The sequence below is a fragment of the Amblyraja radiata genome, chromosome 4, assembly GCF_010909765.2.
Source record: "Amblyraja radiata isolate CabotCenter1 chromosome 4, sAmbRad1.1.pri, whole genome shotgun sequence".
In the NCBI taxonomy this organism is placed as follows: domain Eukaryota; kingdom Metazoa; phylum Chordata; class Chondrichthyes; order Rajiformes; family Rajidae; genus Amblyraja; species Amblyraja radiata.
The window spans coordinates 103245213-103268386 of NC_045959.1; the positions used below are offsets into that span (position 1 = coordinate 103245213).

General features: G+C 46.2%; 1 protein-coding gene and 1 non-coding gene across 2 annotated transcripts in view; one reads left to right on the forward strand and one right to left on the reverse strand.

Annotated features, from left to right (window-relative positions):
* Positions 1-4192: 4192 nt before the first annotated feature.
* Positions 4193-4264, reverse strand: trnad-guc. The gene has a single exon. It is a non-coding gene; the product is annotated as a tRNA-Asp (tRNA).
* A 12325-nt stretch (positions 4265-16589) lies between these two features.
* Positions 16590-23174, forward strand: part of triqk (triple QxxK/R motif containing) — a 58414-nt gene continuing 51829 nt past the window's right edge. Inside the window, exon 1 of the mRNA XM_033020131.1 lies at positions 16590-16710. The gene's annotated coding sequence lies outside the window, so the exon portion shown is untranslated. The remainder of the gene's footprint in view (positions 16711-23174) is intronic.

A 23174-nucleotide genomic window follows, 5' to 3' on the forward strand; every position in this document is an offset into this window, starting at 1 on the left:
AGGTGGTTGATGCTGGCCGCTAGTTTGGCTTCTAACGGTCTTCCTGCACGTGGGGTTTCCACGTAGTGATCCACTACACCAAGCAGCTCTTCCTGTTCCTGCACCCCTTGCATACTCCCGAGATCTTCAGCCATCGTCCCCTCTTCTTGACCAGCCCAGTCCTGGTCACCAAAGCTACCCTCGGGTAAGGAGGAAGCAATGGACAGTGCACAAGGCACTGTGGATGGAGTGCCTGACCTCCCTCTGCGAGAGCACCCTTCCTGGGGCGCACGTCGCTGGAGCACCTGCTCCAGGAACCGCTCCATGCGGCTGACGCGGCTGTCTCTCCCCCGCCCGGGTGGAGAGACGTCCCCGTCCGACGTGTCGGAAACCACCGGCCAACCGCTTTTCCTGGTAGCTTTCCCTCCAGCCCACTGCTCAGGCGCTAGCGGAGCTGGGCTCGGCACGGTGTCGGGGATAGCGGAGCGCTCGGTTAGCGTTCCTACCGCCTGTTGCTGCCCCGCCCTGATGGAACGCTCCTCTGGTGGAGTCGAATGGGGGACAGATTTCTTTGAGAGCCTTGTCTTTGGTGTACTCATTCTGAAAGAGAAATCAGCCGGCTCTTCTTTGGTAAGTAAAGCCGACCTCAGTTCACTTACCTGACGGTCCGTCTTTGAAATTGCAGCGGGAGCGCCTGACTCCCGCTGTAGCCGCTTGTTGCACTGCTGGCGTAATGCCGCGCATGCATGCTGAGCGGGTTCTTCACGTAGTCACTCACGTGACTCCGAAGTAAAATAGGCTACAATTGCTGGCTTGCTCTCAGGAATGGATTAAAATGTTTAATTGATCAGTAAATACTTGGGACAACTGAATTATACACGGCTTTCCTTAAGTGTTACGAAATGGAACAATAAATTTTGTACAGTATTTCTGAAGTGGTGCAATGTAACATAATGCAGAACAGTATTAGATGGTTGTGTAGGAAGGAACAGCAGATGCTGGTTTACACCGAAGATAGACACAAAATGCTGGAGTAACTCAGCGGGACAGGCCGAAGAAGGGTCTCGATCCGAAACGTCACCCATTCCTTCTCCCCGGAGATGCTGCCTGTCCCGCTGAGTTACTCGAGCATTTTGCGTCTATCTTCGGCGTAAACCAGTAGTTAGAAGGTTACTTATTACTGAGCCCCTGGACGGATGCCGTGCCCGACTAATAAAAATTAGAAGAGGTTGTTTTCTCACGGAGTAAATTTGGTTGCTGTTTTTATAAACAACCTGTTTATTGGCCTTATTTGAAAGAAAATCAATTCATAAGATCCCTTTTATGGATATTTTCCAAGAGAAAATCCATATCACGTTGCTTTGATGAGCTTCAAAGTGCTCCTTTGCTCGTTAATGAGTTACTTCAACATATAATTGCCGTCGCTGTATACTGTAGGCAAATGGTGGGAAGATGTGATGTGGGATCTGGCACTAAAAGGGGTAGTAAAATGGAAACAGAATAGATTACAGCTTTAGGTAGTAACTGAAGTAATCCCCTTCGATTCCTCTACTAACTTTTCAGATTTTATTTAACACCTGCTGATCAATAATATCGAACAAGGAGTTATTGATGGCAGTCAATGCTAACAGGGGACGTTTTCCATTGAGCGCAATAGAATCTCTGATGGCACCAGGTCTTGCTTTCACGAGAGAGTTAGATGGAGCTCTTAAAGATAGCAGAGTCAGGGGATATGGGGAGAAGGCAGGAACGGGGTACTGAATGTGGATGATCAGCCATGATCACAGTGAATGGCGGTGCTGGTCGAAGGGCAGAATGGCCTACTCCTGCACCTATTGTCGATTGTCTATTGCCAACTGGAATCACAATTATTGTATTTCTGGAGTACATCAGTAAGTTGCTCACAATTGCATTTGCAATATCAACTGTCCTGTGCTATTGCAAAGGAGAGTAAATAGAGGGGTTTCATAAATACCATTCCTCTGGGCCTTGCAAGCTGATCATTTTAAACTTTAGACTTTAGAGATAGCGTGTGGGAACAGGCCCTTCAGCCCACCGAGTCCATGCTGACCAGCGATCACCCTGTACATTAACACTATCTTACACACTGGGGAATTGTCTGCCACAGAAGGCAGTGGAGGCCAATTCACTGGATGTTTTCAAGAGAGAGTTAGATATAGGTCTTAGGGCTAACGGAATCAAGGGATATGGGGAAAAATCAAGAACGGGGTACTGATTTTGAATGATCAGCCATGATCATATTGAATGGCGGTGCTGGATCGAAGGGCTGAATGGCTTACTCCTGGACCTATTTTCTATGTTTTTATGTTTTGAAAAGTTTATGTGCGAGACGTACAAGAAAAGGACAGAGAGCAGCGAAATGAGAGTTTGAATTTTCTCTCTCACCTTAACCTTTATTCAACTGCAATTAATGTCATTGTTTGTACCAGGATTAAACGGTAATTGGAAAACCACCGATTTCAACATTTTCCCCTTCAGATCTGAAAGTATTGTTATTGCCAATCTGGCAATTAGCAGTTTAGTTCAGAGGTACAGTGTGGAAACTGGCCCTTCAGCCCGCCGAGCCAGCGCCGACTAGTACACTAGCACTATCACACACACACACACGAGAACAATTCACTATTTTACCGAAGCCAATTAACCTACAAACCTGTATGTCTTTGGAGTGTTGGAGGAAGCCAGAGCACCCGGAGAAAACCCACGTGGTCACAGGAAGAACGTACAAACTCCATACAGACAGCACTCGTGTCATCTCTCTGTGGACTCTTTAATGAGTATTTCTCCTTTGTTTTTACTATGGAGAAAGACATGAAGACTGGGGAACTAGGGAGAATTAATTCTAGGAGCAGAGGTCATGGCCTCAGAATTAAAGGCCTTTCTGTTAGAAAGGAGATGGAGAGGAATTTCTTTAGTCAAGAGGGTGGTGAATCTGTGGAATTATTTGCCACAGAAGGCTGTGGTGGCCTTCAATGGATGTTTGTAAGGCAGAGATAGCTAGATTATTGACCAGTGTGGGTGCAGGGGTTATGGGGAGAAAGCAGGAGAATGGGGTTAAGAGAGATAGATCAGCCATGAATTAACAGTGAAGTAGACGATGGGCCGAATGGCCTATTTCTGCTCCTATATCTTATGAAGTGTCTAGGGGACAGTCAATATTACGAACGAGGAGATGCTGAATGGCATAAGGCGTAGGGAGCCAAACTCCAGGGCTTGATCAGATACATCTGTGGGCATTATGGGAAGCTAGAGAAAGAAATACAGAAACAGCAAGCTAGGTCTTTATTCCTTGGAGGGCAGGAGGATGAGGGATGATCTTGTGGAGGTCATAAGGACATATGTGATAGGAGTAGAATTAGGCCATTCGGCCCATTAAGTCTACTCCGCCATTCAATCATGGCCGATCTATCTCTCCCTCCTAACCTCATTCTCCTGCCTCCTCCCCATAATGCTTGACACCCGCACTAATCAAGAATCTATCTATCTCTGCCTTAAAAATATCCACTGACTTGTCCTCCACAGCCTTCTGTCGTAAAGAATTCCACAGATTCACCACCCACCGACTAAAGACATTCCTCGTCATCACCTTCTGTAGCGGCAGATTTTTATATCGTTCAAGAAATTACTCCCTCTAGCCGCTAAATGGACTACATGGTTAAGGGGAATGTCTTTGTACGCATGCAAGCTCTCCGTCGGGGACCTTTGGAGCTTCTTCACAGATAAATCATCAAATCACAGTCCTTTGATTAATAAATTCTTTATTGTTGATGAAAAACAATAAGGTACACCCAAACTTCTTCCGACTCGTACACTAGAATCTTCATCGAACTCCAGTTTATCGCATTAAATGCTAGAAAACTCCTCATGTCTCCGTTACACTTCGCATGGTCAAAGGGTGAACCTTCCCCATGCTCGTCCGAAACTAAACTGAAAACTAAGCTTCTGCGCAAGAAACTTATCTCCAAACACGCCCTAAAATACGTCATAAATCCCACCCACAATATAACAGGCAGTCTAAAATTTAAAGACACATGCCATCATCAATGACAAGCAAAACAAGCCAATTGGCCACTACATACCGGCCCCTAATTGTTCCGAGTATATAACGAGGCAATTATTAATAAACATCAAAAAAATAGCCATGAAGGCTTAACATATATCAAAAGCAAAAAAATAATGGAATTGAACCCCGTGGCTCCTCGTCGGGGAATTGAACCCCGGTCTCCCGCGTGACAGGCGGGGATACTAACCACTATACTAACCAGGAAAAAATAGCATGCACTATATATCCGCAATCAGAATTCTTCATGACTCTTCCATCTTCACTTTCGCCTTCCAGAAGCAAGCATAACTAGGTTATTCATCTTATTAAAACACTGTTTTTTGTTTAAGGACGTACCGTGCGCACCAAACCCTTAAAATCAGGCATGATACCCAGTATACAGTCCAAAACATAACAGTCCAAAGCTTTGATAGCATGAAACGTCTTCCTCCATGTCCGATCAACTCATGGATGTGTTGTAACAGCAATGTTGAAATATGAAAATCCTTCAAAAGAATAACAGGATCTTTACCAATAATGTTCACCGTTAAGTTTGATTTAATTTCCGGATCATTAGCAGAGATTTCAAATCCCAGCTCAAGCTTTGGCCATTCTCTGTCTGGCTTACTGATCCATCTCTTATCACTTAAGAAGCGGTTTGCTGTCAGTTCTCTGGAAACTTCATCCGTGGGATTTTCTTTTGTGTTAACATATTTCAGTTGTACAACATTAGTAACTCCCAATGCTCTTTCCATTGGCAGATCGTCTTTGTCCAAATCCAACTCTCTGGTTTATTTGGCTCTATCATCTAATGGAATGCTTTCACAATTGTCGCTGTTCCACTTGAAAAGTGTGAATCCTCCCTTATTGCAAAGACAAGTCAGATGTTCTACTGGTAGAATTGCTTCCTGCTCAGTAGACATGGATTTTAAGCAATCATCATTGTATTAAGTATCCTTCAAAGAGATTCTTACCATGAAATTTACTATTCTCGCCAAACTTGCATTTCAAATTCTGGGTACATTGCTCTGCCATACGACGATTATTCGGCAGATTAACTCTTTCTTGTTTGAAAGGTAAGCCCACACAACAGTGTCCGTCAGTTTTCACTGAGTAGTTCATAATATCCATGAACTTCAACTCTTCATTCGATATCTCTTCAGATTCCTTGCTGGTACTTTCCTTGAAGTCATGATTGTATGACTTCATCACCGGCTTTTCTAATTCATCAGTAGACATTTGATTAACATCAATGGCAGGACAGTTCATCTGATTCTTGTTTTCGTTGTTCCTTTTCAAGGAGCCATAGATAACCCATCCAAGTTGGGTTTCCGTAGCATACGGTCCATCACCTTGGTTTCTCACAATCTGTATAGGTTCCAAAGCCTTCAAAACATTTGTTCCGATAAGTAGTTCAACACTAGAATTTATATCAGATATCTTGACATCCTTCAGATAAGGCCATTGTTTCAAGTCTTCATGTCTTGGTATATTTTGACGACCAACAGGCATAGTTCCATGTGTAAACACTTCAGATATTGGTATTAAATTATCTTCATCCAAACTGGATATCGCCATACTTGTAATGTAATGACTCCTGCTCTCTTTATCTTTAGTCATGATACGTAATCGAATCTCAGTCTCTTCTCCGGTAATGTTCAGCCTTCTCGTCAGGTTTTCTGTGCAAAAGGTAGTCGAACTTCCATGATCCAGAAAAGCATATGTTTGCAACACTGTATTCGTCTTACTATTCCTTGGGGAAGTCAATGTTCATACCGCTGGAGTGTAAACTACCCAAGCGAAATATGAGGTACTGTTCCTCCAATTTGCACTGGGCCTCACTCTGGCAATGGCGGAGGCCCAGGACAGAAAGGTCAGATTGGGAATAGGAGGAGGAGTTGAAGTGCTGAGCCACCGGGAATATAACTTTGTTACTGTATCAATGCTCCAAATTTTTCAATGCAACCATGGTACTCATTTCCATTATTTGATGCACAATTCGTATGCACTCAATTTTCTAAGGAAAGATACCCGGAGTTAAGGCCATCACCTGACATCTCCCTCACTCACAGCATCATACACGGTGGCACGGTGGCGTAGCGGTAGAGTTGCTGCCTTACAGCATCAGAGACCTGGGTTTGATCCGGATTATGGGCGCTGTCTGTACGGAGTTTGTACGTTCTCCATGTGACCTGCGTGGGTTTTCTCCAAGATCTTCGGTTTCCTCTCACGCTCCAAAGATGTACAGGTTTGTAGGCTAATTGGCTTGGTAAAATTGTAAATTGTCCCTGGTGTGTGCGTTTATGTAGAATAGTGTTGTTGTGCGGGGATCACTGGTCGGCAAGGACTCGGTGGCCGAAGGGCCTGTTTCCGCGGTGAATCTCTAAACTAAACAAGAATACCTTATTAGATAAATATCAGGTAGATGATTATAACACCAAGATGTGCTAAAAATGATATTTATTCATAACATGTACCTAATCATTTGTCTTAAAGCAGAAAGTATACCTGAGAGCTTTTCACAATAGAAGTGTTTCACAATCAATGAATTTGTTTGGAAGTATAATAGTTTTAATACTGAGAACATGCAAACCAATTTGTTAAGCTGAAAGGTTGTTAATAATAGAGGCAAATAATAGAGGTTATTCATTTGCTACATTAAATGTGGTCAATATCAAATAATATCATAGTTAAAAATGCAGAGTTAGTACTTCATTTAGAGTGAAGTGCTCAAAGTAATGTTACAAAAAACATTCCAGTCTAGTTTTTAATTTTATAATTTAGTTCATAAGGTCAGGTCATAAGGGATAGGAACAGAATTAGGCCATTCGGCCCATCAAGTCTACTCCACCAATCAATCATGGCTGATCTTTCTCTCCCTCCTAACCCTACGCTTTATAGACACAGCGTGGAAACCGGCCCTTCGATCCACCGTGTCCGCGCCGACCATCGATCACGTTTCTATTCTACACACCAGGGACAATTTACAGTGGCCAATTAACCTAGAAACCTGCACTTCATTGAGACATTGGAAGAAAACGGAGCAATCGGGGAAAACCCATGCAGGTCGTACGGAGAACGTACAAATTCGGTTCAGACAGCACCCGTAGACATTCTCGAACCGGTGTCACTAGCGCAGTAAGGCAGCAACTCTACCGCTGCGCCACCGTGCCGCTCACATTCATTATGCCTTGGTATCTTTATATGGAGTTGAGCTAATCCACAGAGATTTATCCAGTATTTATCCAGATTTTATTTAGACCGAGTAACTTAATATATTTTCATTATTCTTTTTATTTGTTGTTCCTTTTGCATTACTTTGTGTTGTTTGTTTCTTTCCGGAATTTGTTGTTATGGAATAACAGTCATTTGTTAGTGCTTTGATTTTAGTATTGAACTGCCAGGGGAAAGTTAATCACTGCTTCTAAATGACGGTTTTAAAAAAATCTTTAAACTCTGCAACAAAAAAATAAAAAATGTCAAGGTTTAATCCTTTAAAAGGTTACTAGACTAACTGGGACCTGATGGGATGGAATATTCCACCTCTCCACCAATTCCAATATTGGTGGCCAGTGGGTGGGGGGGAGCTTTCTGGAGCGCTAATATGGGTGTTGTGGGCCAAAGGGACTGGTTTCCAGAGGGCTAGTATGGACATTGTGGGCCGAATGGATTCTTGGGTTGGCAGCTCAGGCACTCAGGCCTGGTGGGCTGGCAGCTCAGTCACTCAGGCCTGGTGGGCTGGCAGCTCAGTCACTCAGGCCTGGTGGGCTGGCAGCTCAGCCACTCAGGCCTGGTGGATTGGCAGCTCAGTCACTCAAGCCTGGTGGGCTGGCAGCTCAGTCACTCAGGCCTGGTGGGCTGGCAGCTCAGCCACTCAGGCCTGGTGGGCTGGCAGCTCAGCCACTCAGGCCTGGTGGATTGGCAGCTCAGTCACTCAGGCCTGGTGGGCTGGCAGCTCAGTCACTCAGCCCTGGTGGGCTGGCAGCTCAGAAACTGCCAGAAATTCTGCCCAAAACAGGTGAGAGACTCTGTGAGAGAAAAGGAGAGGGTGGAGAATCAATTTTAGGCATTTTTCATCTTTTTCTGCGGATCACAGCAATGAAGGAGGGAAGTCTATCCTGGCCTCGATATCACAGGGAGCTAATGAAGGGAGGGAGAAAAATACTGGGGTGAGGTTTAATACTTGCAGGGGGAATACTTTCTGATGGGCTGAAGGGACTCCTCTTGGGCTAGTACAGGCTTGAAGGGGCTCTTTAAAAAAAAATCTGATTGAAATCTTAGTGAAAGGCACTTTGTATGGACTCCAGGTGATGAAGTGCTTTGAGAGGTTGATCATGGAGCAAATCAACTCCTACATCGACAAAAACCTGGACCCACTGCAGTTCGCGTACCGCCACAACAGATCAACGGTGGATGCGATTTCGCTGGCCCTCCACTCCGCACTGGACCACTTGGACAACAAAAACTCATATGTCAGGCTGTTATTCATTGATTACAGCTCGGCATTTAACACAATCATCCCCTCCAAACTGGTTACCAAACTCGCAGAACTGGGTCTCTGCGCATCCCTCTGCAACTGGATCCTTGACTTCCTCGTCCACAGACCACAGTCTGTTCGTATTGGTGGAAATGTGTCAGCCTCAATAACAATCAGCACGGGAGCACCTCAAGGCTGCGTGCTCAGCCCCCTGCTGTACTCACTCTATACCCATGACTGCGTAGCGAACCACAGTGCGAACTCCATCATCAAGTTCGCTGACGACACCACTATTGTGGGGCGTATCACTGATGGGGATGAGTCAGAGTACAGAAGAGAGATCGAGCAACTGTCCATATGGTGCCAGCGCAATAACCTGGCCCTCAACACCAGCAAAACCAAGGAACTGATTGTGGACTTTGGAAGGAGTAGGAGGGGGACCCACAGCCCCATTTATATCAACGGGTCGATGGTTGAAAGGGTCAAGAGCTTCAAATTCCTGGGCGTGCACATCTCTGAAGATCTTTCCTGGTCCGAGAACACTAATGCAATCATCAAAAAAGCACATCAGCGCCTCTACTTTCTGAGAAGATTACGGAGAGTCGGATTGTCAAGGAAGACTCTCTCTAACTTCTACAGGTGCACAGTCGAGAGCATGCTGACCGGTTGCATCGTGGCTTGGTTCGGCAATTTGAGCGCCCTGGAGAGGAAAAGATTACAAAAAGTAGTAAACACTGCCCAGTCCATCATCGGCTCTGACCTTCCTTCCATTGAGGGGATTTATCGCAGTCGCTGCCTCAAAAAGGCTGGCAGTATCATCAAAGACCCACACCATCCTGGCCACACACTCATCTCCCTGCTACCTTCAGGTAGAAGGTACAGGAGCCTGAAGACTGCAACAACCAGGTTCAGGAATAGTTACTTCCCCTCAGCCATCAGGCTATTAAACCTGGCTCAGACAAAACTCTGATTATTACCAACCACTTTCTGTTATTTGCACTACCAGTTTATTTATTCATGTGTGTATATATTTATATAATGGTATATGGACACATTTATCTGTTTTGTAGTAAATGCCTACTATTTTCTGTGTGCTTAAGCAAAGCAAGAATTTCATTGTCCTATACAGGGACACATGACAATAAACTCACTTGAACTTGAACTTTTCCTTTTGAGCCAAAATGCTCCTCCTGGGCTAATACGGGCATTTTGGGCAAAAGGGACTGATTTCTCGGCTAATAGAGGCCTTGTTGGCCGAAATTAGTGGTTTCAGGCAGGCCAAACAACTCATTTCATTTCATTTCCATTTCAATTTCAAACAGCTCAATGGTTTCGGCCTGAAACGTTGCCTATTTCCTTCGCTCCATAGATGCTGCCACACCTGCTGAGTTTCTCCAGCACTTTTGTCTACCCTCATTGCATTTTAATTTAATTTCCATTTCCATTGCAGTTTCAAGCCTAACAGCTGATTGCATTTTCATTTCACTTCCATTGCCATTGCAGTTTCAAGCACAGGGCAGGCCGAACAGCTGATTGGATTTTCATTTCATTTTCATTGCCATTGCAGTTTCAAGCATAGGGCAGGCCAAGCCAAACAGCTCATTGCATTTTCATTTCATGTCCATTGCCTTTGCAGTTTCAAGCACAGGGCAGGCCAAGCCAAACGGCTCATTGCATTTTCATTTCATTTCCATTGCCATTGCAGTTTCAAGCAGAGGGCAGGCGAAGCCAAACAGCTCATTGCATTTTCATTTCATTTCATTGGAGAGGAGGAATGGGTGACGTTTTGGGTCTAGACCCTTCTCCAGACTGAGAGTGAGGGGAGAGGGAATCTAGATATGGAAGGGCAAGTTGTGAAAATGACAGATCAAAGCAGATGCTGATAAGGAAACATAGAATTGTTAGCTGGTGGGAAGGTGACGATGAGGCTACACAAGGTTTAAACTAGTTTAGTTTAGTTTAAGGATACAGCATAAAAACAGGACCTTCGGCCCACCGGGTCTACGTTAACTATTGTTCCCCTGTTCATACTAGCAAGCGAGCAAGCAAGTTTATTTGTTTAGCACATTCCAGCAACAATGCAAATCAAAGTGCTTAACACAAAGCATTAAAGAGCAATCAAAAGCAATTAAAAACAATCAGTAAAAAGAATAGAAAATAAAAGCAAGGCTAAAATATAATAATACAAGTATAAAATACAAGAATAAAAGTTACAGTGCAATTTAAGAAATGAATAATTATTTAATTTAATTAAAGGCAGTGTCAAACAAAAAAGTCTTCAGCCCCAATTTAAATGAACTGGGAGTTGGAGCGGAACTGCATTTTTCTGGAAGTTTGTTCTATATATGTGGTGCATAAAAACTAAACGCTGCTTGTCCATGTTTAGTTCTGACTGGGGACAGAAAGCAGACCTGTCGCAGACGACCTCAGAGGTCTGGATGGTTCATAATGCAGCAGAAGATCAGAAATGTAATTTGGTCCCTAGTTCGATGCTATTTACTAGTGCGATGCTATTCTACTTCCCCACTCCTATAATTCTTGGGGCAATTAAATTACAAACCCACACATCTTTGGGATGTGGAAGAAAACCGGAGCACCCGAAGGAAACGCACAGGATCAGAGCGAGAGCGTACAAACTCCACACAGACAGACAATAGACAATAGGTGCAGGCCATTTGGCCCTTCGAGCCAGCACCGCCATTCAATGGCTGATCATCCCCAATCAGTACCCCGTTCCTGCCTTCTCCCCATATTCCCTGTCTCCGCTATCTTTAAGAGCCCTATCTAGATCTCTCTTGAAAATATCCAGAGAACTGGCCTCCACCGTCCTCTGAGGCAGAGAATTCCACAGATTCACAACTCTCTGTGTGAAAAAATGTTTCCTTGTCTCCGTTCTAAATGGCCTACCCCTTATTCTTAAACTGTGGCCCCTGGTTCTGGACTACCCCAACATCGGGAACATCAGCACCCGATGTCTGAATCAAACCCATGTCTCTGGCCCTGTGAGGCTGCAGCTCTACCACCTATGCCACTGTGCCACCTTAGAGTACTCCAAAATCATTGAATATTTTCAAAGTTCTTGTTTTCAGTTATGCTTTTACAACATTGGTAATGTGGGGGAAGGAGTTCTTTTAACATGAATCCCCATTGAAGTTTACATTATAGCAAGATGATTATTCAAGGATGAAGCTTCATGATATTACAATGAATGTAGTATTGTTTGATTTGGTAAAAATATATCTACTTGTTTAATTTAGTTAAGACATACAGCGTGGAAACAGTCCCTTGGGCCCACTGAGTCCGCGCCGACCAGCGATCCCCGTACAAGAACACCATCCTACACACACTATGGACTATTTGCAATTATACCAAGCCCATTTGCCTACAAACCCGTACGTCCTTGGAGGGTGGGAGGAATCCGCAGCTCACGGAGAAAACGGAGAGAGCGTATGAACTGCGAGCAAACAGCACCCGTAGTCAGGATCGAACCCGGGACTCCAGCGCTGTAAGGCAGCAACTCTACCGCTGCACCATTGTGCCACCCTTGTTATTCCCTCAGCAACCATAGAGAACACGACTTGCTCAACACATTTGTTTAAGAAGGAACTGCAGCTGCTGGAATAATCGAAGGTAGACAAAAATGCTGGAAAAACTCAGGGGGTGAGGCAGCATCTATGGAGCGAAGGAAATAGATGAAGTTTCGGGTCGAGACCCTTCTTCAGATTTTTGTTCTTTAGATTCCCTGCAATGCGTGATTCTGTGCTCGATGTTAACCAAAACATAGCAGCCCGCTGTGTGTTCTTTTGTTCTTTTTTCACACTCCTAACTGTTGGAACGTTTTCTAGCAATTATGCATTTTGTCCAGAATCTTCATGAGCGAGTTAGATATAGCAATTAGGGCTAACGGAATCAAGGGATATGGGGAGAAAGCATGAACGGGGTACTGATTTTGGATGATCAGCCATGATCATGTTGAATGGCAGTGCTGGTTCGAAGGGCCGAATGGCCTACTCCTGCACCTATTTTCTATGTTTCTCATTTTCCAACACTGTGGAAAACAAAATCTATGCACTTTTTTTCACATTATTAATGCATCACACTGCCTACTCCATAGACAGGGCAATATTTTGTGTTTGTTTCAATGGAAGGTTGATTTTTCATATCTCCGGTTGGGCAAGAGTATAAGTTCATAAGTTCTAGGAGCAGATTTAGGCCATTCGGCAATCATGGCTGAACTATCTCTGCCTCTCAGCCCCATTCTCCTGCCTTCTCCCCAAATCCCCTGGCGCCCGTATTAATCAAGAATCTGTCAATCTCCGCTTTAAAGATACCTACAGACTTGGCCTCCACAGCCGTCTGTGGCAATGAATTCCACAGATTCACCAGCCTCTGACTAAAGAGATTCCTCCTCATCTCCTTCCTAAAGGAACATCCTTTAATTCTGAGGCTGTGCCCTCTGGTCCCAGACTCTTCACGATGCCTCGGCAAGGCCAGTAGCATAATCAAGGACGTGTCGCACCCTGGCCACTCCCTCTTCTCCCCTCTCTGATCGGGCAAGAGGTACAGAAGTGTGAAAACACACACCTACAGATTCTGGGACAGTTTCTTCCCAGCTGTGATCAGGCCACGGAATCATCCTATCACCAACTAGAGAACGGTCCTGAGCTACCATCTATGTACTACAAATGTCCTAGACTCTCCCACCAGTGGAAACATCCTCTCCACATCCACTCTATCCAAGCCTTTCTCTGTTCACTAAATTTCAATGAGGTTCCCCCTCATCCTTTTAAACTCCAGCGTGTACAGACCCAGTGCCATCAAAGGGTCATCGTACATTAACCCAATCATTGCCGGGATCATTCTCGTGAACTTTCTCGTGGACCCTGTCCAACGTCAGCTCACCCTTCCTCGGATATGGGGACCAAAAGGTCCAGACTAACGTCTCCCAATAAGATTAAGGTTGTATGGGGTATGGGGCATTGTCACTAACTGCACGTTCACTCAAAAATGTATCATCCCTGCAAATATCATTCATAGAACATAGAAATGTACAGCACAGCTCAAGAACAGGCCCTTCGGCCCATGTTGTGCATGCTGAACATGATGCCAAAATAAACTAGTCTGGCATGCATCGGTAGAGTTTCCGTCTTACAGCGCCAGAGACCCGGGTTCGATCCTGACTATGGGTGCTTGTCTGTACGGAGTTTGTACGTTCTCCCCATGACCTGCGTGGGTTTTCTCTCGGGAGCTCCAGTTTCCTCCCACACTCCAAAGACGTACAAAAAATGTAAATCGTCCCTCGTATGATGTTGGACAGCGATAATATGTAGGGATCGCTGGTTGGTGCGGACTCAGTGGACCGAAGCGCCTGGTTCTGCTCTGAATCTCTAAAAAAAATCCATATCCATCCATTCTCGGCACATACACGTGCCTATCCAAAAGCATCTTAAATGCTACCATGGTATCTGCCTCCACAACCATCCCTGATAATGCATTGCAGGCACCCACCACTCCCAGTGTAAAAAAAACATGCCCTGCACATCTCGTTTAAACGTTACCCCTTTCACCTTAATGCTATGTCCACTAGTCCATGACATTTCACCCTGGGGAAAAGGTTCAGACTGTCTTCCCTATCTATGCCTCTTAAAATGTCAGAGAAAATAATCCATGTTTGTCCAACCTCTTCTTATAGCTGATGCCCTCTAATCCAGGCAGCATTCTGGTAAACCTCTTCTACCACCAGGAGCGCTGCACGATTGGCAGCCTCGCCAACAGTCTGTCTGTTTTTTTCGGGGTTTTTTTGTTTGGTTATTTTTAGTGCGTTTTAAAAGTTTGTGTTAATGTTCTCTGGTTTGTTTTATGTGGGGGAGGGGGTCGGGGGAAGCTTTTTTTCAATCTCTTACCTTGCCGGAGATGCGATTGTTTTCCAGGTCGTATCTCCGGTCTCTCTGCGGCCTAACAACATGGAGCTGGCGGCCTTGATTGGGACTGACTTTGAGCCCCAATGCGGGGCCATGGACTTACCATTGGAGCCTGCGATCCTTTGCCCGGGATCAACGCTCCAACCTGTGGATTTTACCATCGAGAACTCGCAGTCTCGGGTAGAGACCGTAGATGTCGGGAGCTCCAACGACACAGTAGGTATTGACCAGGCCACGACCCGGGGTCTGATCACCGGCGCGGGGGAGCTGAGATCCCCCCCGATGCAGGAGCTTGATCGCCCCGACGCGGAGGGTCCGACCACCGGCTACTGGAGCCAAGATCGTCCCGTCAACGGAAGGATCGAGGCCCCTGACCGCAGGAGAACAAAAAAGGGAAGAGATTGAACTTTTTTTTCACCTTCCATCAAAGTAAGTGGAGGAGTCACTGTGGTGGATGTTTATGTTAAAATGTGTGTTGTGTGTTCTGTTGCTTTTTATTTATTTGACTGACTTGGCAAATGAAAATTCCTCATATGTTGCAAAGCATATTTGGCTAATACAGTATTATTGTATTGTATTGCATTGTACACCTTCTTCAAAGCTTCCACTTCCTTGCTGAAAGGGGCGACCAGCAAAAGTCCAAATGCAGCTTAGTCGAAATACTATAAAACAGTTTACCTGACGAATGTACACCTTACCGCACTTCTGTTTTCACTTAGTCACTTGATCAATATACCCCTTCACCTGACTTATTGATCAATGTACCCCCGTCTTCTGCTTCAACTTCTAATTTGATTAATAACTAAAAAGTAGGAAATCAAATGAATAACTTCTGAAAATGAAATATAAATACATTTCACTCAAAGGGTGCATGGAACGAGCTGCCAGAGGAGGTAGTCGAGAAAAGTACCATAACAACATTTAAAAGACACTTGGACAGGTACATGGATAGGATAGGTTTAGAGAGATTTGGGCCATATATGTACAAATGGGACTATTGTAGATAGTGTATTTCAATCGCTGTGGACCAATGGGACAGAAAGGCCTGTTTCTGTACCCTATGACTCTAATTTGCCCCTTCACCGATGCTGCATGATCTGCAGAAGGGTACAGACCCAAAACCTCACCCAACCTTTTTCTCCAGAGATGCTGCCTCTCCCGCTGAGTTACTCCAGCACTTTGTGTCTACCTTTTAATATAAACCAGCATCTACAGTTCCTTGTTTCTACTATTGAATAAATACTGCATTTCTCTCTTTTTACATCAAATTTCCAACAATTTGGCTTCTCTTCCCATGGCAACATTATAATCTTTCAGCAGGGGTTACAAGCAGTCGGTGCATACTTTTAAAGCAGTTCAAAATAAAACTGCATGCTTGCCTGACCTGCTGAGTTACTCCAACTTTGTCTACCTTTGCTATAAACCACCATCTGCAGTTGCTTGTTCCACTGCTGAATTGATTGCTGCATTTCATAGAAAATAGGTGCAGAAGTAGGCCATTCGGCCCTTCGGGCCACTGAGCACCACCATTCAATATGATCAAGGCTGATCATCCACAGTGCCCCGTTACTGATTTCTCCCCATTTCCCTCTTTTTACTTCAGATTTCCAGCAATTTGGCTTCTCTGCCCATTCTTTGTAAGATGTAGGTGCATACTTTTAAACGGTGCAAAATAAAAGTCCCCAAATCTCCTCCCATATGCATGCATTATCCTCCCATGTGCATCCGCTCCAGTATGCATGCACCTTCCCCAGATGCATGCATTTCCTCCCACATGCATGCCTGCATCTCCTCCCATATTCATGCACCTTCCCCAGATACATGCATTTCCTCTCATATGCATGCATGCATTTCCTCCCATATTCTTCATGCAATCGCTTGGAAGAAGGGTCTCGACCCAAAACGTCACCCATTCCTTTGCTCCAGAGATGCTGCCTGACCCGCAGTTACTGCAGCATTTTGCGTCTACCTTCGATTTAAACCAGCATCTGTAATTCTTTCCTACACATTCGCGCACCTCCCCCATATGCATGCATTCATGCATGCATGCACGTACTTCCTCCCATATGCATGCAGACACCTATGCTATCTGGCCCATCCCTGGCTGCACGGCTTGCGTGCCCGCCCTCTGCGCGCTCCCGCGGATAGGAGGAGCAGCGAGCACGCGAACACACGGCGAGAGCGCGCGGAGCCCAGTATCTTTGATCCGGGCCCAGGTCCCGGGACGCACGGCGCTGGAAGCCGGGCTGCTGCTGCGGGGATCTTTAACACAAGTGGGTATAAACTGTTTGACTTCAATTCCTCGCTCGGCATGCAGTGGGGCGTGGAGATTGCAAGCAATGCACCGCGTTGCACCGTCTGAGCAGGCAATGCACCGCCAGGCACCCAAATGCCCCGTCTAAGCGAGGAATGCACTGTCTGTCTTGCAAACAATGCACCGTCTAAGTAAACAATGCACCGGCTAAGTAATCAATGCACCGTCTTGCAAGTAATGCACCCCCTTCCTTCCACCTCGCCTCGCTCAATAATGGCTCCAGGCATTTATTGTATCTGTCCATGGTTCCAGCGAGGGGGCGGCCGATTGCATTTCCTTGCAGATGATTGAACGTCTCCAGCAAATGCTGTTCTCCCAATGGATGCCCCAAGTCACGTGTCAATAAACCCTGGGTCACAGGAAGCAACGTTGACTATTCTCCCTTTGCAAAGAGTTTCACTAACTTTTATTTACCTTGTTGGACACAAAGTGCAGGAGTAACTCAGAGGCGCTGGGCCTCGCAGGCTCTGGAGAACATGGAGAGCTTGAGACTGTGAAGATCTGAAGAATCTGCAGGCCCAACTTGCCCATGCTGAGTCTGACCAAGGTGCCCAATCTGCACTAGTCCCACCAGCCCCATATCCCTTCAAACTGTCCCAATCCATCACATCTGTAGAAAGGTCTCGACCCAAAATGTCACCCATCCATGTTCTCCCGAAATGCTGCCTGACCCGCTGAGTTACTCCAGCACTTTGTGTCCTTTTGAGACCTGTACATATGTAAGTAAGGTTTTTGGCCAAGTATTCACATACAAGGAATTTGCCTTGGTATAGATAGCCTGAAGAAGGGTCTCGACCCGAAACGTCAGCTATTCCTTCTCGACAGAGATGCTGCCTCTCCCGCTGAGTTACTCCAGCATTTTGTGTCTACCTGCTCTATAGATAGGCCTGGATAGAGTGGATGTGTAGAGGATGTCTTCACTAGTGGGAGAATCTAGGACCAGAGGGCACAACCTCACAATTAAAGGATGTAACTTTAGAAAGGAGTTGAGGATGAATTTCTTAAGTCAGAGGGTGGTGAATCTGTGGAATTCTTTGCCACAGAAGGGTGTGGAGGTCAAGTCAGTGGATATTTTTAAGGCGGAGATAGATAGATTCTTGATTAGTACGGGTGTCAGAGGTTATGGTGAGAAGGCAGGAGAATGCAGTTAGGAGGGAGAGATAGATCAGCCATGATTGAATGGTGGCGTAGACTTGATGGGCCGAATGGCCTAATTATTCTCCTATTCCTTATAACCTTACCTGCAGTCACTTCCTAAACAATCTTTTTTTCCGGTGCAGGGAAGTCCAAAACTAGAGAGCAATAGATTAAACATGAGAGGGGAAAAGTTTTAAAGGGACATGAAGGGAAACGTTTTTCACACAGGATGGTTAGTGTCTGGAACGAGATGCCAGAGGAAGCTGTGGAGGCAGGTACAGTTTCAACATTGAATAGTAAAAGGCTTGGATAGAGTGGATGTGGAGAGGATGTTTCCACTTGTGGGAGAGTCAAGGACCAGAGGCCATAGGCTCAGAATTAAAGGACGTTCCTTTAGGAAGGAGATGAGGAATTCCTATCGTCAGAGGGTGGTGAATCTGTAGGATTCATTGCCACAGAAGGCTGTGGAGGCCATGTCAATGGATGTTTTTAGGGCAGAGATACATAGATTCTTGATTAATACGGGTGTCAGGGGTTATGGGGTGAAGGCAGGAGAATGGGGTTAGGAAGGAAAGAGATCAGCCATGATTGAATGGTGGAGTAGACTTGATGGGCCGAATGGCAAAATTCTACTTCAAACACATGACCATTTGGACAGGTACATGGAAAAGAAAGGTTTAGAGGGATATGGTCTGAATGCAGGCTAATGGATCAATTCAAATACTCCTGCGTATCCGTTGTTCAAGTTGTGGACTCTCATACATCGGCGAGACCAAACGCAGACTGGGCGATCGTTTCGCGGAACACCTTAGCTCAGCCCGCATGAACCTATCTGACCTCCCGGTTGCTGGACACTTTAATTCTCCTTCCCTTTCCTACACAGACCTTCCTGTCCTCGGTCTCCTCCATTGTCAGAGTGAGGCTAAACGCAAATTGGAGGAACAGCATCTCATATTTTGCTTGGGCAGCTTACAGCCCAGTGGTATGAATATTGATTTCTCTCACTTCAGGTAGCCCCGGCATTCCCTCTCTCTATCCCTCCCCCATCCAAGTCGCACGAGCTTCTGATTTTCACCCACAAACAGCTTACAATGGCCTTAAGGGGTTGGACAGGCTAGATTCCCGATGTTGGTGAAGTCCAGAACTAGGGGGTCACAGTTTAAGGATAAGAGGGAAGTCTTTTAGGACCGAGATGAGAAAATCATTTTTTACACCTAGAGTGGTGAATCTGTGGAATTCTCTGCCACAGAAGGTAGTTGAGGCCAGTTCATTGGCTATATTTAAGAGGGAGTTAGATGTGGCTAAAGGGATCAGGGGGTATGGAGAGAAGGCAGGGATGGGATACTGAGTTGGATAATCAGCCATGATCATATCGAATGGCGGTGCAGGCTCGAAGGGCTGAATGGCCTACTCCTGCACCTATTTTCTATGTTTCCTTTATCATAGTTACTTTTTTGCACATCTTTCATTCATTGTTCTTTATCTCTCCACATCACCATCTATATCTCTCATTACCCTTATCCCTAAAGTGCCTGTTCCCACTTGGCGATTTTTTTGGCGACTGCCGGCGTAATTGACTGACGTATCAGGGTCGCCGAAAAATGTTGAACATTTCAAATTCCAGCGGTGACAAAAAAAATGTTGCGACACGTGAGGAAACACCGCGCGCCAATACGTCGTCACGCCGCGACTTTTTCGGTGACACGATACGTCAGTCAATAATGCAGGCATTCGCCGAAAAAAATCGCCAAGTGGGACATGCTCTTAACTAGTCTGAAGAAGGGTCTCGACCCAAAACGTCACCCATTCCTTCTCTCCAGAGATGCTGCCTGTCCCACTGAGTTACTCCAGCTTTTTGTGTCTATCGTTGGTTTAAACCTGCATCTGCAGTTCATTCATACACCCTCCCCAGATCCTGCCTGGCCCGCTGAGTTCCTCCAACACTTTGTGTTTTGCGCAAGGTTCCAGCATCTGCAGTGTCTCGTCCCTGCAATGTTTATTCTTTCATTCCAGCGGTGTGTGCTATGTAACAGCCACATTAACCTCTGGTGACACCATGTTAAGAGCACAATGTTCTGGTCTGGGCATGACACCACAAAGGGCATGTTAACCTTGGATTGTTTGCAGTGTGGAGCCATCAGACTTGTATTGGAACCGCAGGCTAAATTAGGAGGGAAGCTTGCATGTAAGCTGTTCTTCTCAAGCCTTGTATATTCCCAGAGTTTAGACATGGAGAGAATGATCTAATAGAGATGTTTAATATAATAGTAAGATTTGTTGGGGCAGTTAGAAACCACCTGTTTACATGTGTACACAGTGGCACAATGGTAGAGTTGTTAGATTTCCACGACTCTTTCTGATATAGTGAGTAGAGTTGCCTCCTTAAAGCGCCAGGGACCCAGGTTCGATCCTGATTACGGGTGCTTTCTACAGAGTTTGTACGTTCTCATCACGACCTCGTAGGTTTTCTCCGGGTGCTCCGGTTTCCTCCCACACTCCAAAGACGCGCGGGCTTTTAAGTTAATTGGCTTTGGTAAACTGTCCCTAGAGTGTAGGATAAATCTAATGTACTATCCAGATAGATTGGTGTCGGTGGGCCGAAGGGCATTTTTTCCCGCTGCGTTTACGATTGCTGTCTGTACGGAGTTTGTACGTTCTCCCCGTGACTGCAGTGGTTTTCTCCGGGTGCTCCGGTTTCATCCCACTCTCCAAAGACATACCGTTCTGTAGGTTGTGTTCAAAAGGGAACTGCAGATGCTGGAATATCGAAGGTACACAAAATTGCTGGGGAAACTCAGCGGGTGCAGCAGCATCTATGGAGCGAAGGAAATAGGCTACACAAAATTGCTGGGGAAACTCAGCGGGTACACAAAATTGCTGGGGAAACTCAGCGGGTACACAAAATTGCTAGGGAAACTCAGCGGGTACACAAAATTGCTGGGGAAACTCAGCGGGAGAGCCTATTTCCTTCGCTCCATAGATGCTGCTGCACCCGCTGAGTTTCCCCAGCAATTTTGTGTACCTCCGTTCTGTAGGTTAATTGACTTTGGTAAAAATTGGAAATGGTCCCTGGCATGTAGGATAGTGTTAGTGTGCGGGGTGATTACTGTTTGGCACGGAGTTGGTGGGCCTAAGGGCTTTTTTTCTGCGCTATATTTCTAAAGTCTAAAATAAGCAGAGGGGAATGTCAAGAGTCTTTAATTGTCACATGTGCCGACAACGAAAGAATAAGTGTATAAGTATTGAACAATGAATAATGAACAATTAATAAACGGAACAATGAATATCCAAAAGGCAGAAGTAAATTTTAAAATGAAAAAAACATAAAATTAGAGTTCTCACTATATCGTGGAAATCTCAAAAATCCATAAATAACAAGTTAATTACAGAGTGTTTTGGAAGGATTCAAAGGTTATTGAGAAAGATACACCAGTCACCTAATTATTTTAAATATCCTGGAGGTAGCTCAGCAAATAATGACATCAGATTAAAAATACAAAGTAAAGATTTGGTTTATTGTCACATGTCACAGAGGTACAGTGAAAAGCAAAGATCCTATGGCAAGCAAGATAGATCACTTAACGAAAAAGACGTAGTACGGTCATGGGCAGATTCATAGGTAATTTTCGGCCCCATTTCCGTAACCGGCTTCCATCTCTGCACCAAAGATCCCATAGCGGAGCGAAGATAACTAGTGCGGAGACGGAAGCCGGTTACGGAAACATCCTTGTAAAAATAAAAGTTATTTGATTGTTCAAACTGTTCCCCCGCAACGTTTATTACACTGCGAGTCGGGTCGGGTTACTGAAATGGATGAAAAAAAGGCCCACGTTCTGCTCCGTTGCGTACTACACGTCAGCCCATTGCATTTAGAAGGAGTGGTCTATCTTACTCCGCTATAGGATCTTTGGTGAATAGCTTTTGTTGCATGCTAACACGTCAGCAGAAAGACAATATATGATTACAATTGATCCATTCTCCTGCCTTTTCCCCATAACTCCTGACACCAGTACTAATCAAGAATCTATCTATCTCTGCAGTTAAAATATCCTTTGACTTGGCTTCCACAGCCGTCTGTGGCGATGAATTCCACAGATTCACCACCCTCTGACTAAAGAAATTCCTCCTCACCTCCTTCCTAAAGGAACGTTCTGTAGTGCGTGGGTCTCAAAAGGAAGCACGAAGTCCAGTGTTTTGAGAGGCACCTTTAATTATGTTCCTCCCGGTTGTAGGGAGGTCCAAACGAGAGAAAGATGGCACCCAAACCCCTGCCTATAAACCCTCTGGTTAAGGACCGCCTCCGGACTGAACCACTCCCGTGCCGAGGGGTTCGACAGTATGATGGCACGACCCTTGGGAGCCGCCACAGGACCCCCCCCAGAACCAGAGGCACGAAACGCACCGGCGGGCGCACGACCCGGCCGGCCCGCGTACGGAAGTCAGCCGATCGTGGGGCTGGCGGAGGCATAGGTGGAGGGACAGGTCGAGGGAATGGTCGAGGGACCGGCGGGAGGACAGGTGGAGTGACAGGCGGAGGGAGCCGTGAAGAGGGACGCCCTCGAGGCCGAGGTTGGGCAACGTCCAGGTGTGCCGGCTTCAAACGGTCAATCGACACTGCCTCCGGCCGGCCCCCCATGTCCAGGACAAAAGACGACTGCCCGTGTTCCAGCACCCGGAACGGGCCCTCGTAAGGCCTCTGGAGTGGCGTCCGGTGGGCATCACGGCGCAGGAAGACGTATGGGCAGTCCCTGAGGGCTGATGGCACGTGTGGGCGAAATGTCCCATGGCGGGACGTCGGGACGGGTGCGAGCCTGCCAACTGGCTCGCGAAGGCGTTTTAGGGTGGATGAGGGCGTTCCCTGCTGCCCCGGCGCCGACGGCACGAACTCCCCGGGCACCGTGAGTGGCGACCCGTACACAAGCTCCGCCGATGATGAGGCCAAGTCCTCTTTGGGAGCAGTCCGGATGCCCAGCATGACCCACGGCAACTCGTCCATCCAGTCCGGGCCGGAGAGTCGTGCCTTCAGTGCTGCCTTTAGCTGCCGGTGGAACCTCTCCACCAGACCGTTAGCTTGCGGGTGGTAAACCGTGGTGTGGTGTAGTCCCCCCCCCAGCAAGCGAGCCATGGCTGACCACAGCTCGGAGGTGAACTGTGGCCCCCGGTCTGAGGAGATGTGCGCCGGCACCCCGAAGCGAGCAATCCAGTGCGCGGACAACGCACGAGCACACGTAGCCGTTGAAGTATCGGCCAGCGGAATGGCCTCCGGCCACCGCGTGAAGCGGTCCA